This window comes from Ailuropoda melanoleuca, chromosome 5 (genome assembly GCF_002007445.2).
Source record: "Ailuropoda melanoleuca isolate Jingjing chromosome 5, ASM200744v2, whole genome shotgun sequence".
Taxonomy (NCBI): Eukaryota; Metazoa; Chordata; class Mammalia; order Carnivora; family Ursidae; genus Ailuropoda; species Ailuropoda melanoleuca.
This window is the reverse complement of record NC_048222.1, coordinates 49,829,592-49,842,059: the sequence shown is the minus strand read 5'-3', so window position 1 is coordinate 49,842,059 and position 12,468 is coordinate 49,829,592. Positions and strand designations below refer to the sequence as shown.

The window sequence follows — 12,468 nt, the reverse complement described above, 5'->3', positions numbered from 1 at the left end:
TTATGCTAAATGGAAGAAGCCAGACACAAAATGTCATATAGTGCATGATCCCTTTTTTATGAAATATCTGTAATAGGTAAATTCATAGAGACAGAAAGCAGATTGGTGGTTCCAGAGCTAGAAGGAGAGAGAAATGGGGAGTGACTGCTCAATGGGTTTAGGGTTTTCTTTTGGGGTGATGAAAATGTTTTGGAATTAGATAAAGGTGGTTATACAACGTTGTGACTGTACTAAAATGCCATTGAATTGTACACTCTAAAATGGTTAATTTTATGCTATGAATTTTAAAAAGTATAAATTAATACATATTCATAGAAATAGAGAAAGCAAAATGTGACTAAATGATAACAGTTTGTGAATCTAAATAAAAGATGTATTTATGTTTGTTGAGTTATTCTTTCAAATTTTATGTAGGAGTCTCCTCTCAAAATAAAATATTAGGAAAACTTGTACAAACAATAACTTAGCTTCAAAATATAGAAAGCAAAAACTGACAAAATCACAAGGAGAAACTGGCAAACCCACCACCAAAGTGAGAGATTTTAATAAACTCTTTTAATAATTGATAGAGTAAACAGATTAAAAAATTAGTAAAGATAAAGAATACTTGAACAAGTTTGATTTAATTAACATGTAAAAAACTTACATCCAACATCTGCAAAAAGATAACCTTTTAAATATATATGAATTATTTATGAAAACTGACCATGTATTAGGAGATAAAACAAGTCTCAACAAATTCTGATGAATCAGCATCATACAGAACACATCCTGACTACAAAGCTAGTATTCATAAAAAAAATAACAAAAAATATACTTTTAAAAATCTACATTTAAAAATTTCAAAACATATTTCCAAATTATTCATGGAATAAGGAAAAATATGATGAAAGAAAAAATGGAACTAAATGATATCAAAAACAGTACACATCAAAACTTGCAGTACTAGAGGAAATATATAGCCATCTTAGAAAAAAGAAAAACTGAAAATTAATGACATTAGTTGAAAACATTGAAACATTATAAAAAGAGCATGAGAATAAAGATATTCAAGGTGAGAAGATAAAATAAATTAATGAAATAGAAAACAAATATACATGAAAGAGCATTTTAATAAAGGAAAAGATTGCTTTTGAAAACAACAATAAAATTGTCAAACCTCTGGCAAGATCAAACAGAAAAAAGGGAGACACAAGTTAAAGAATTATAAATATACACATAAGTTAAAAACATAAGAATATTAAGAAAATATTTATGCCAATAAGTTTGAGCAAAGAGGACAAGTTCTCAGAAATCAGACTCGGAAAAAAAAACAGAAAAAATGAAATAAAAATAGAAAACCCCAAATGATCTTACAACCAACACAGAAATGAAATATCTTAAGTATCTTAAATCTTTTCACAGACAGCACACACACACACACACACACACACACACACACACACACACACACACAACATACAATACATTCCACATCAGGCCCAAATGGTTTTACCAGCAAGTTCTACCGGGAAGAGTTGATTTCAATTTTAATCAAACTTTTCCAGAGAATACAAAGAAAGTAAGCACTCCCCAACTCAATTATAATAATAGCATAATTTGGATGCCAAATTCAAGCAGAGGTATTATAAGAAAGAAAATTTCAGGTCAATCTCACTCCTGTAGATGCAACAATCATAAATAAAGTATTAGTAATCTGTGGTACCTGGCCGGCTCAGTTGGTAGAGCATGCAATACCTGATCTCAGGGTTGTGGGTTTGAGGTCCCTGTTGGGTGTAGAGATTGCTTAAAAATAAAATCTTTAAATAAATTTTAAAAAAATAAAGTATTGGGGTGCCTGGGTGGCACAGCGGTTAAGCATCTGCCTTCGGCTCAGGGCGTGATCCCAGCGTTATGGGATCGAGCCCCACATCAGGCTCCTCTGCTATGAGCCTGCTTCTTCCTCTCCCACTCCCCCTGCTTGTGTTCCCTCTCTCGCTGGCTGTCTCGATCTCTGTCGAAAAGTAAATAAAATCTTTTTAAAAAATAAATAAATAAAGTATTAGCAACATAAACCTAGAATCTTTTTTTTTAAGATTTTATTTATTTGAGAGAGAAAGAAAGAGAGCACAGAGGAAGGAGAGGGACAAGAAGACTCCCTGCTGAGCATAGAGTCTGATGTGGGGCTCGATCCCAGGACCCCGAGTTATGACCTGAGCCAAAGGCAGATGTCTAACTGACTGAGCCACCCAGGCACCCCTAGAATCATTTTTTAAAATATTTTATTTATTTATTTGAGAGAGAAAGAGAGAGCAAGAGCGGGAGGTGCGGGTGGGGAGCAGAGGGAGAAGCAGACTCCCTGCTGAGCAGGGAGCCTGACTCGGGGCTTCTTCCCAGAACCCTGGGATCATGACCCGAGTGAAAGGCAGACGCTTAACTGACTGAGCCATCCAGGTGCCCCTAGAATCATTTTTAAAAAGCAATTCATCACAAATAAGTCAGCTCTCCAGTCAAAACAGCCTTGATTTGTAGATGTTTGCTGATTTCCATGGTGTAAATACAATAGTCTTAGCTAATTTCAAGCTGCCAGTGTGACTTCACTGAATTCAGAATTGGGGAGATGTGCTAACAATCAGTTTTCACAAATCACTATGAGCTGGCTCCTCTATACCATTCACATGACTCACATACCATGACACTGAATACCAATGGATAAAGATAATCAGGCTGGGATAACTGGCTATGCAAATTTTTTAAATTACATTGACTCTCCACCTCATACCAAACAAAATCAATTCCAGATGGATTATGGACTTAAATATTAAATGCAAACTTTCACATATTTAGAATATAGGAGAAGATCTTTCTGAACTTGAAGTCAGAAATTATTTCTTTAAGACATAAAATCACTGACAATAATGGGAAAGATTTACATTTTATTATTAAAATTATTAAATTTTGTTCATCAAAATACACCAGCAAGAGCGTAGAAAAACTCACCACTGGGTGAAGTGTGAAAATTCTCATTTGGAGAAGATTCTTTTCCCCATACAAGTACAGCTGGATACCATTGTCTTCTGCCTCCCTAGTGACTCCTCCTTATGTTTTTGTAGCTCAAGTCTCTCTGCTGGCTTTTTTCCAAAACACTCCCCTATCTCTCTTCTTCACAGCCATGCTTATTGAAAGATTAATATACATTTACCTTCTCCACATAGTCATTTCTCAACTCTCTTCTTTATTCAGCATTTCCTTCTCATTTCCAATACACTGATTTCTTGGTTGACAACGACTTTCTCTAGGGTGACTTGATAATGTGAAATTCCATGAACACTTTTCAGTGTTCAACTAACTGGCCACTCCTCAGAAGCATTCAATACTGTTGACTACTCCCTTCTTGAAATCAGTTCCTCCCTTGGCTTCTCCAACAGTACTTATCCTTATTTCTCACTCCTTCCTCTAAATATCCTCCACAGGTCTTCCACTCTATTTTGCTTCTTCCTACCTCCTACCAAATTTAACTAGCTTTTAAAAATATATAAGAAAGACTGTATAATCATTAATTCTAGAGCATTTCTAGAGCATTTAGGAAAATACAAAGGAAAGAATTAAAATTGCCAGTAATCCTAATACCCAAAGATAATAATTATTATTAACATTTTAATTAGTATATACTGCCAGGCTTTCTCTAGGAATATATACTTATTTTCACAAAACGGTAACTACCATACATAATGGTCCTTTTATCCCTTAGTATAACGTACATACTTTCATATTAGTATAGATTAATATTGCTACTTTAATTATCAATTGCCAATATTCGTTGAGATTTTACTGACGGTGCTGTGGTAAACTCTTTACATATATTTAATCTTCACCCTACAACCTTATAAGATAGAAGCTATATTATTATCCTTATTTTACAGTTGAGAAAACTAAGGTTTTGACAATTTAAGTAAATAGTCCATGGTCTAATAGTGGACTATAGCCCTAATAAGAGCTACCCAAGATTTGAACTCAAGCAGTTTAACTCCAGAACTGGAGCTCTTTTCACTATCTATAAAGCTTAATCAGGCAGAGTAATTTCATTTGTGCCTAACAGGATGCCCAGCTAAAAGAAAATTAAACAATTAAAAAGTCTTAAATTAGATAGTTTTAAAGCAACCTCAACAACGCAAAGCTTTGGGTTGGTATTTCTATGATTCTCACAGCTTTCCCTCAGAGTCAAAAGATAGCTACATAGCTCGAAGCACCACATTCTTACATTCTCACATGAAATATCCAAAGATAAGAACGAACGGGCAGGGTTTTCTCCTGTATTTTTCTCAGAATAAAAACCTTTCCAAAAGCTGCAAGAAGAACAACCTCAGTGTTTCATTGACCAGAAATAGCTCATTTGTTGACCTCTAAACCAAACACATAGGGATAGGATCACCGCTGTCTTCACAATTCACTCCTCAGACTATCCCCACCTTCCCTGAGCATATTACCTCAACGTCTAAAATAAAATGGCAACCCTGTTAACAAGGGAGAAGAGGAAAGTGATGACTATTACAGTGGCAACTAATATGATGCCAATAGCCATTTAAAATTTTATGTATGTAACATGATTTAATTAAGAAATCCCATGTTGAAGGATATTTATGTTGTTGCTAATTTTACACTATTATAAAGAAAGCTGAAATGAACAGATGCTATTTAATTTTTCCCTAAGAGAAATTCCTAGAATTTTTGTATCAAAGCAAATATTCTAAGGTTAAATATATATATACATATATATATACATTGCCAAATTACTCTCCAAAATATTTAAGCAAATACATGCTCTCCCCAGAAAAGTCCGAGAGCACCCATTTCTTCATAGTCTTAAACATTAATTAGCTTTAAATATTTGAAAACATAATTTAAAATTGTATAACTTTTTCTCTTAAAACTTAGTTTTTAAGTTACAAAAGCAAAAGGCTGCTTTCTGACAAAAATTTAACATCCAAATTTGTAAAAAGTAAACATTCTCCCCACCACGCCCCCAACTGCCACTGGTTCATTCACCATGGTAACCACTGTTAACAATTTTTTTAACTCCACAGTTGCAGGGACTTTGTCTACCTTGTTCTTTGCTGGATCTCTAGTTAATGACCCAGTCCCCACTACATACATTTAATAAATGGTTATTTGGGGGGCACCTGGGTGGCTCAGTCAGTTAAGCTTCTGCCTTCGGCTCAGGTCATGATCCCAGGTTCCTGGGATCAAGTCCTGCATCGAACTCCCACCTCAGCGGGGAGCCTGCTCTCCCTCTCCCTGTGCCACTCCCCCTGCTTGTGCTCTCTCGCATGCTCTCTCTCAAAGAAATAAATTCTTTAAAAAGAAAATTAAAATTAAAAAATGTTTATTTTTTAAAATGTCATCACACCTGTCATTTTTTTCTGAAACCTGACATTTCCACACAACATATTGTAAATGTCTTTTTATTCTTTGTACATATAGATCTGCTTCATTCAAAAAAAATATGAATAGTATTCCATTGTATGGATGTAACAATTTATGAAACCCCTAATTAAATGTTCTCAAATTTTCACTATTATAAGCACCACTGAAATGACTATCCTTGGAAGTATATTTTTGTTTTATAGTGCAAATATTTCTGAGGGATAAGGTCCTATAACAGATTCAAGGTCAAAAAATATGTGCCGGGGCGCCTGGGTGGTGCAGTCGTTAAGCATCTGCCTTTGGCTCAGGGCGTGATCCTGGCGTTCTGGGTTTGAGCCCCACATCAGGTTCCTCCTCGGCTGGGAGCCTGCTTCTTCCTCTCCCACTCCCCCTGCTTGTGTTCCCTCTCTCGCTGGCTGTCTCTCTCTCTGTCAAATAAATAAATAAAATTAAAAAAAAATATACGTGCCAAATTGCTTTCCAAAAGATTGCACCAATTTATAATATCTGAATGTTTTCCTATTCTCAAGCCAGCATTTGATACCTTAAACATTTTTACCTTTTTCTACACTGAGATGGTAAAATTGTATCTTATCATTTGAATTTTAGGCATAACCTCTTAGCCAGTGGTTTAACAATTTCTTACATTCATTGGCCATTTTCATCTTATCTGTAAATTGCTCCTTTAAATCGTTAACCTATTTTTCTTTTTAAAAAATATTTATTTATTGAAAGAGAGCAGGAGAAGCAGAGGGAGAGGGAGAGAGAATCTCAAGCAGACTCCTCACTGAGTGCAGAGCTAGATGTGGGGCTCGATCTCAGGACACTGAGATCATGACCTGAGCCAAAAACAAAAATCGGGTGCTTAACCAACTGCACCACCCAGGTGCCCCCTATTTTCCTATTTTTAAAATCTTTTTCTTATTTATCTGAGAGAATTGTTAATACATTATAGTTACCTTTTTCTGCTATATATTTTGAAATATTTTCTCCACAGTTTGTTTTTTGTTCTTTAATATTATTTGTGGTATCTTTATCATATATAAATTTCAAATTCAAATCTCTTTTTGGTAGAGTATCATGGTGAATTAACTGTTGCAGCTTCGTAACATAATATTTTGCTATCTGGTATGGCAAGCCCCTCCTCAGCACCTGTTCAAAAATGTCTTGCCTTGGGGGCGCCTGGGTGGCACAGCGGTTAAGCGTCTGCCTTCGGCTCAGGGCGTGATCCCGGCGTTCTGGGAGAGCCCCACATCAGGCTCTTCTGCTAGGAGCCTGCTTCTTCCTCTCCCACTCCCCCTGCTTGTGTTCCCTCTCTCGCTGGCTGTCTCTATCTCTGTCGCATAAATAAATAAAATCTTTAAAAATAAATAAATAAATAAATAAATAAATAAGACTTGCCTTTTTGCATTTACTTTTTGCAATTCACCAAATTTTCCTAAAAATTGTTCTTCCTCTTTTTCAAAATTTTGTGAATGAACTACAACGTCAAATTACCCAATTCAAACACTTTTGATTCTTTCCTCTCTCTTCACAGGAGTCTACCTCTTCAAAATTTCTCAAGTCTTTCCTCTCTTTACTGTTCCCACAGTCATGGCTTTAGTTCAGGCCTTATTACTTCTGAACTGAATTTCTGTAATAACCCCCCCAATAATCTCCCAAACTCCAGTCTTACCCTCATCCAATCCATTCTCTACAATGTGATCAGAAATACTTTTCTTTAGGGGTACCTGGCTGGCTCAGTTGGTAGAGCATGTGACACTTAATCTCAGGATTGTAAGTACAAAGCCCACACTGGATGTAGAGATTACTTAAAAATAAAATCTATAGGGGCGCCTGGGTGGCTCAGTCATTAAGCGTCTGACTTTGGCTCAGGGCGCGATCCCGGTGTTCTGGGATCAAGCCCCACATCAGGCTTCTCTGCTATGAGCCTGCTTCTTCCTCTCCCACTCCCCCTGCTTGTGTTCCCTCTCTCGCTGGCTGTCTCTCTCTGTCAAATAAATAAATAATAATCTTTAAAAAAAATGAAATGAAATCTTTATTTAAAAAATACTTAAAATAAGACTTCATTTTGTGATTACACATTTGAAATTCTTCAGAGTAAAGTTTGGACCTTTTAGTTTATCATGGCAATGTCTACCTATTGCTTTGGTCTCCTCTCTGCCCGCTTTCTCTATAAGTTCTTGCTGATTCTCTTCCCAGTCTCTATGGATCTTCCTTTTGTCTAGAATCTTTTCATTTGCTTTTTCATATAGTCATTTCTTACTCCCCTAAAAACTCAGCTCAAGCTTCACTTTCCCTCGAAACATACATTTGTGATGCCACAGCATCTAGTGCATACATCTGTCATAGCACCTATCAAACCATTCTGTATATGAATGTTCATAACAGTTTTATTCATCATAACCCCAAACAACCTAAATGTCCAAAAACAACAAAATTAGTTAATAAGTTATGTTTTATTGATGCATGAGAATGCTAAATATCAATAAATAACAAACTACTGTACATGGAACAACATGGATAAATCTTACAGATAAAATATTGAGTAGAGAAAGACACAAAAGAGTACATAGTGTACCATTCCACCAGCTATACTGGAAAACCTAATAAATTAAAGGCATTGGGTGAAGTACATGGAAGAATCATATCTCTGAAGTAGGGAATAATTAGTTATAAATTAAGCACTACTTCAGTTGCCCAAAGAATCTTAAAACTAAGACTAGAAAGGATCAAATTATTTCAGTTACTTAACTGTGTCCAAGGACAAAATTTAAGAATATTTATAGGAATATAAAAATATCCAGTATCTAGTTACAATAAAATTCACAATGTCCAGACTCCAATCAAACTTGTCAGACATGAAATATAGCAGGGGAGAAAAAAAAACCAGTCCATAACAAAGAGAAAATTCAATCAATCAAAACCAACCAGAACTGAGAGAGATGAAGGAATTAGTAGAGGAAGGCATTAAAACTACATGCCACTTGTTCAATATTCAGTAAAGACATGGATGATATGAAAAAGACCCACTAAAACTTTTAGAGATGAAAACTATAATACATGAAATAAAAATACACTAAGTGGTATTAACAGCATATTTAAAATTATAGAAGAAAAAATTAGTGAACCTGAAGTTATAGCAATGGAAACTACCTAGAACTAAGCATAAAAAGATAATTTTAGCAAGGGAAACAAAAGTAAAAATAAACTATTGGCACTTCATCAAAATAAAGAGCTTCTGCACAGCAAAGGAAACGATCAACTAAACTAAAAGGCAATCTACAGAATGGGAGATGTTTGCAAATGACAAATCTGATAAAGGGTTAGAATCCAAAATCTATAAAGAACTGATACAACTCAACACCCAAAAAACAAATAAACCAGTCAAAAAATGGGCAGAAGACATAAACAGACATTCTTCCAAAGAAGACATACAGACGGATAACTAATAGATGAAAAGTTGCTCACCATCACTCAGCATCAGGGAAGTACAAATCAAAACCACAATGAGATACCACCTCACACCAGTCAGAATGGTTAAAATTAACAAGTCAGGAAATGACAGATATTGGCAAGCCTGCAGAGAAAGGGGAACCCTCTTATACTGTTAGTGGGAATGCAAGCTGGTACAGCCACTCTGGAAAACAGTATGGCGGTTCCTCAAAAAGTTGAAAATAGGGGCGCCTGGGTGGCTTAGTCATTAAGCATCTGCCTTCGGCTTAGGGCATGATCTCGGGGTTCTGGGATCGAGCCCCTCATCGGACTCCCTGCTCTGGGGGGAGCCTGCTTCTACCTCTCCCCCTCCCTCTGCTTGTGTTCCCTCTCTCACTGGCTCTCTCTCTCTCTCTCTCTCTCTCTCTGTGTCAAATAAATAAATATCTTTAAAAAAAAAGTTGAAAATAGAGCTATTTTACAACCCAGCAATTGCACTACTAGGGATTTACCCTAAAGATACAAATGTAGTGATCTGAAGGGGCACCTGCACCCCAATATTTATAGCAGCAATGTCCACAATAGCCAAATTATGGAAAGAACCCAGATGTCCATCGACAGATGAACGGATAAAGAAGATGTGGTATATATACACAATGGAATACTACCCAGCCATCAAAAAAAATTAAATCTTGCCATTTGCAAGGACGTGGATGGAACTAGAGAGTATTATGTTAAGTGAAATAAGTCAATCAGAGAAAGACAATTATCATACAATTTCACTCATATGTGGAATTTAAGAAACAGAACAGGTTCATAGGGGAAGGGAGGGAAAAACAAAACAGGTTCATAGGGGAAAGGAGGGAAAAATAAAACAAGATGAAATCAGAGAGGAAGACAAACCATAAGAGACTCTTAATCATAGGGAACAAACAGAGGGGTGCTAGAGGGGAGCGGGGTTGGGGGACAGGTAACTGTGTGATGGACACTGAGGGCATGAGATGTAATGAACACTGGGTATTATATGAGACTAATGAATTACTGAACCCTACCTCTGAAAGTAATAATACTTTATATGTTAATTGAATTTAAATAAAAAAAGAAGAAAAACCCTAAGGAATCCACAAAAAAAGAGCTACTAAAACTAGTAAGTGGATCTGTGAATTTAGCAAACTTGCAGGATACAAGATTAATATATAAAAATCAACTGCATTTCTATATGTCAGTAAATGAACAACTGGAAATAAAAATATTAAAATAATATTTATAATAGCACTAAAATATGAAACATTTAGGAATAAATCTGACAAAAGATATGAGAGATTTGTACACTGGCAACTCCAAAACACTGCTGCGACTAATTAAAGAAAATCCAAATAAATGAAGATTTATACTCTGTGCTTCAGAAGGTTCAATATGGTGAAGAAGGCAATTCTCTCCAATTTGAGCTACAGTCAATGAAACTTCAGTAGGCTCTTTTTTCCCTTTCTTTCTTTCTTTCTTTCTTTCTTTCTTTCTTTCTCTTTCTTTCTTTCTTTCTTTCTTTCTTTCTTTCTTTCTCTTCTTCCTTTCTCTTCTTTCTATCTTCTTTCTCTTTCTTCCTTTCTTCCTTCTCTTTCTTCCTGTATGTATGTCTGTCTTTTTTAGAATTTGGAAGGCTAATTATAAAATTTATATAGCAATGGAAAGGGCCTACAATAACCAAAACAATTTTGAAAAAGAACAAATTTGTAGAGCTAATGCTACCTGACTTCAATACATATTTGGAGTCAATACAGTGTGGTAGTGGAGTAAAGATGACAAAGAAATATTACAACAGAACAGAATCCAGAAATAGAGCCATACATACATATGTGGATGACTGATTTTTTACAAAGGACAAAGGAAATCCAGTAGAGAAAAGATACTGTTTTCAACCAATGATGCTAGGTAGGACATGGGAGAAAACTTAGAGACATGCTTTCTCAGGGCATGTCATATTTGGCAGATTGGGCTACATAAAAATTTACAACATGGGTATGGAAAAGATAACCTTAACTAAAAGATAAAACAACAGATCTTCTTTTTTTTTTTTTTAAAGATTTTATTTATTTATTTGACAGAGATAGAGACAGCCAGCGAGAGAGGGAACACAAGCAGGGGGAGTGGGAGAGGAAGAAGCAGGCTCATAGTGGAAGAGCCTGATGTGGGGCCTCGATCCCAGAACGCCGGGATCACGCCCTGAGCCGAAGGCAGACGCTTAACCGCTGTGCCACCCAGGCGCCCCAAAACAACAGATCTTCTAAAGAAAAGGTATAATTAGGGGACAAAGGATTAAATTCCATGATCCATCAAGAGTTTCCGCAAATTAGTAAGTAAAGGATAAAGACCAGGCAATTCACAGAAAAAGAAATACGGTCAAAAGACCTAAGTTGTTCAACAGAAGCTTCTTACTTTGAGTAGTTTCATTTTTTAATTTTTGGTTTTGTTGTTTGTGCACTGGGTGTCATATCCATAAATCATTGCCAAGATTTTTGTAAAGGAGCTTCTTTCCTTTGTTTTGTTCTAGGGGATTCTTGGTTTCTGGTCTTATAGTTAAGTCTCTAGTCCATTTCAACTTAATTTTTGTCAATGGTCTAAGATAGGGGTCCAGTTTCACTCTTTTGCATGTGAATATCCAGTCTCCCCAGCACCACTTTTTAAAGAGACTCTTTTCGCCATTGAGAATTCTTCACTCTCTTGTCAAATATTAGTTGACCATATATGAATGGGTTTATTTCTGGATTCTGTTCCAGTGGCCTATTGTCTGTTATCTTACCAGTACCATATCATTTTTTGTTTTGTTTTGGGGTTTTTTTGTTTTTTAGAGAGAGAGAGTGCAAATGGGAGTGGGAGTGGGGGAGGGAGAGAGAATCTTAAGTAGGCTCCACACCCAGTGTGAAGCCCAACATCGGGCTCAATCTCACAACCCTGAGGTCATGACCCTGGCCCAAATCAAGAGTCAGACACTTAACCAACTGAGCCACCCAGGTGCCCCCAGTACCATATCGTTTTGATTACTATAGCTTTGTAGTATAGTTTGGTATCAGGAAGTGTGATGCCTCAAGCTTTGTTCTTCTTTCTCAAGATTGTTTTGGCTATTCAAGGTCTTTTGTGGTTCCATATGAATTTTGGAATATTATTCAGCCATAAGAAAGAAGAAAATCCTACCATTTAAAGGAACATGGGTCAAACTTGAGAGCATTATGCCAGGTGAAATAAGTCAGACAGAAAATGACAAATACTGCATGATCTCAGTTATATGTGGAGTCTTAAAAAACTAAGCTCACAGAAACAGAGAATGGATTTGTGGTTTCAAGGGGCGGGGAGGGAGAGGTAGTGGGAGCAGAGAATGGGTGAAGGTTAAGAGTACAAACTTGCAGTTATAAGATGAGTAAATTCTGAGGATGTAATATGCAGCATGATGACTATAGTTAACAATACTGATTGCATATTTGAAAGTTTCTAAGAGAGTACATTTTTAAAGTCTCACCACAAAACAAACTGTAACTTTATGAGGTGATAGATGTGTTAACTAATCTTACTGTGTTAATCACCTTGTAGCACATACACATATGAAATCACTATGTTGTCCATCTTAAACTTCTACAA

General features: G+C 36.1%; 1 long non-coding RNA gene across 4 annotated transcripts in view; it reads right to left on the bottom strand.

Moving 5' to 3' along the window:
- The window catches only part of LOC109489855, a 67,027-nt gene that overhangs the window by 32,814 nt on the left and 21,745 nt on the right, over positions 1-12,468 (bottom strand). Inside the window, exon 1 of one of the 4 annotated variants that reach the window (XR_004625614.1) lies at positions 3,182-3,362. The exons of 2 other annotated variants lie outside the window; for them this stretch is intronic. This is a non-coding gene — a long non-coding RNA (uncharacterized LOC109489855). Of the gene's footprint in view, positions 1-2,979; positions 3,161-3,181; positions 3,363-12,468 lie in introns of those variants that run through there. One more of the 4 variants, XR_004625613.1, reaches the window with a different exon arrangement.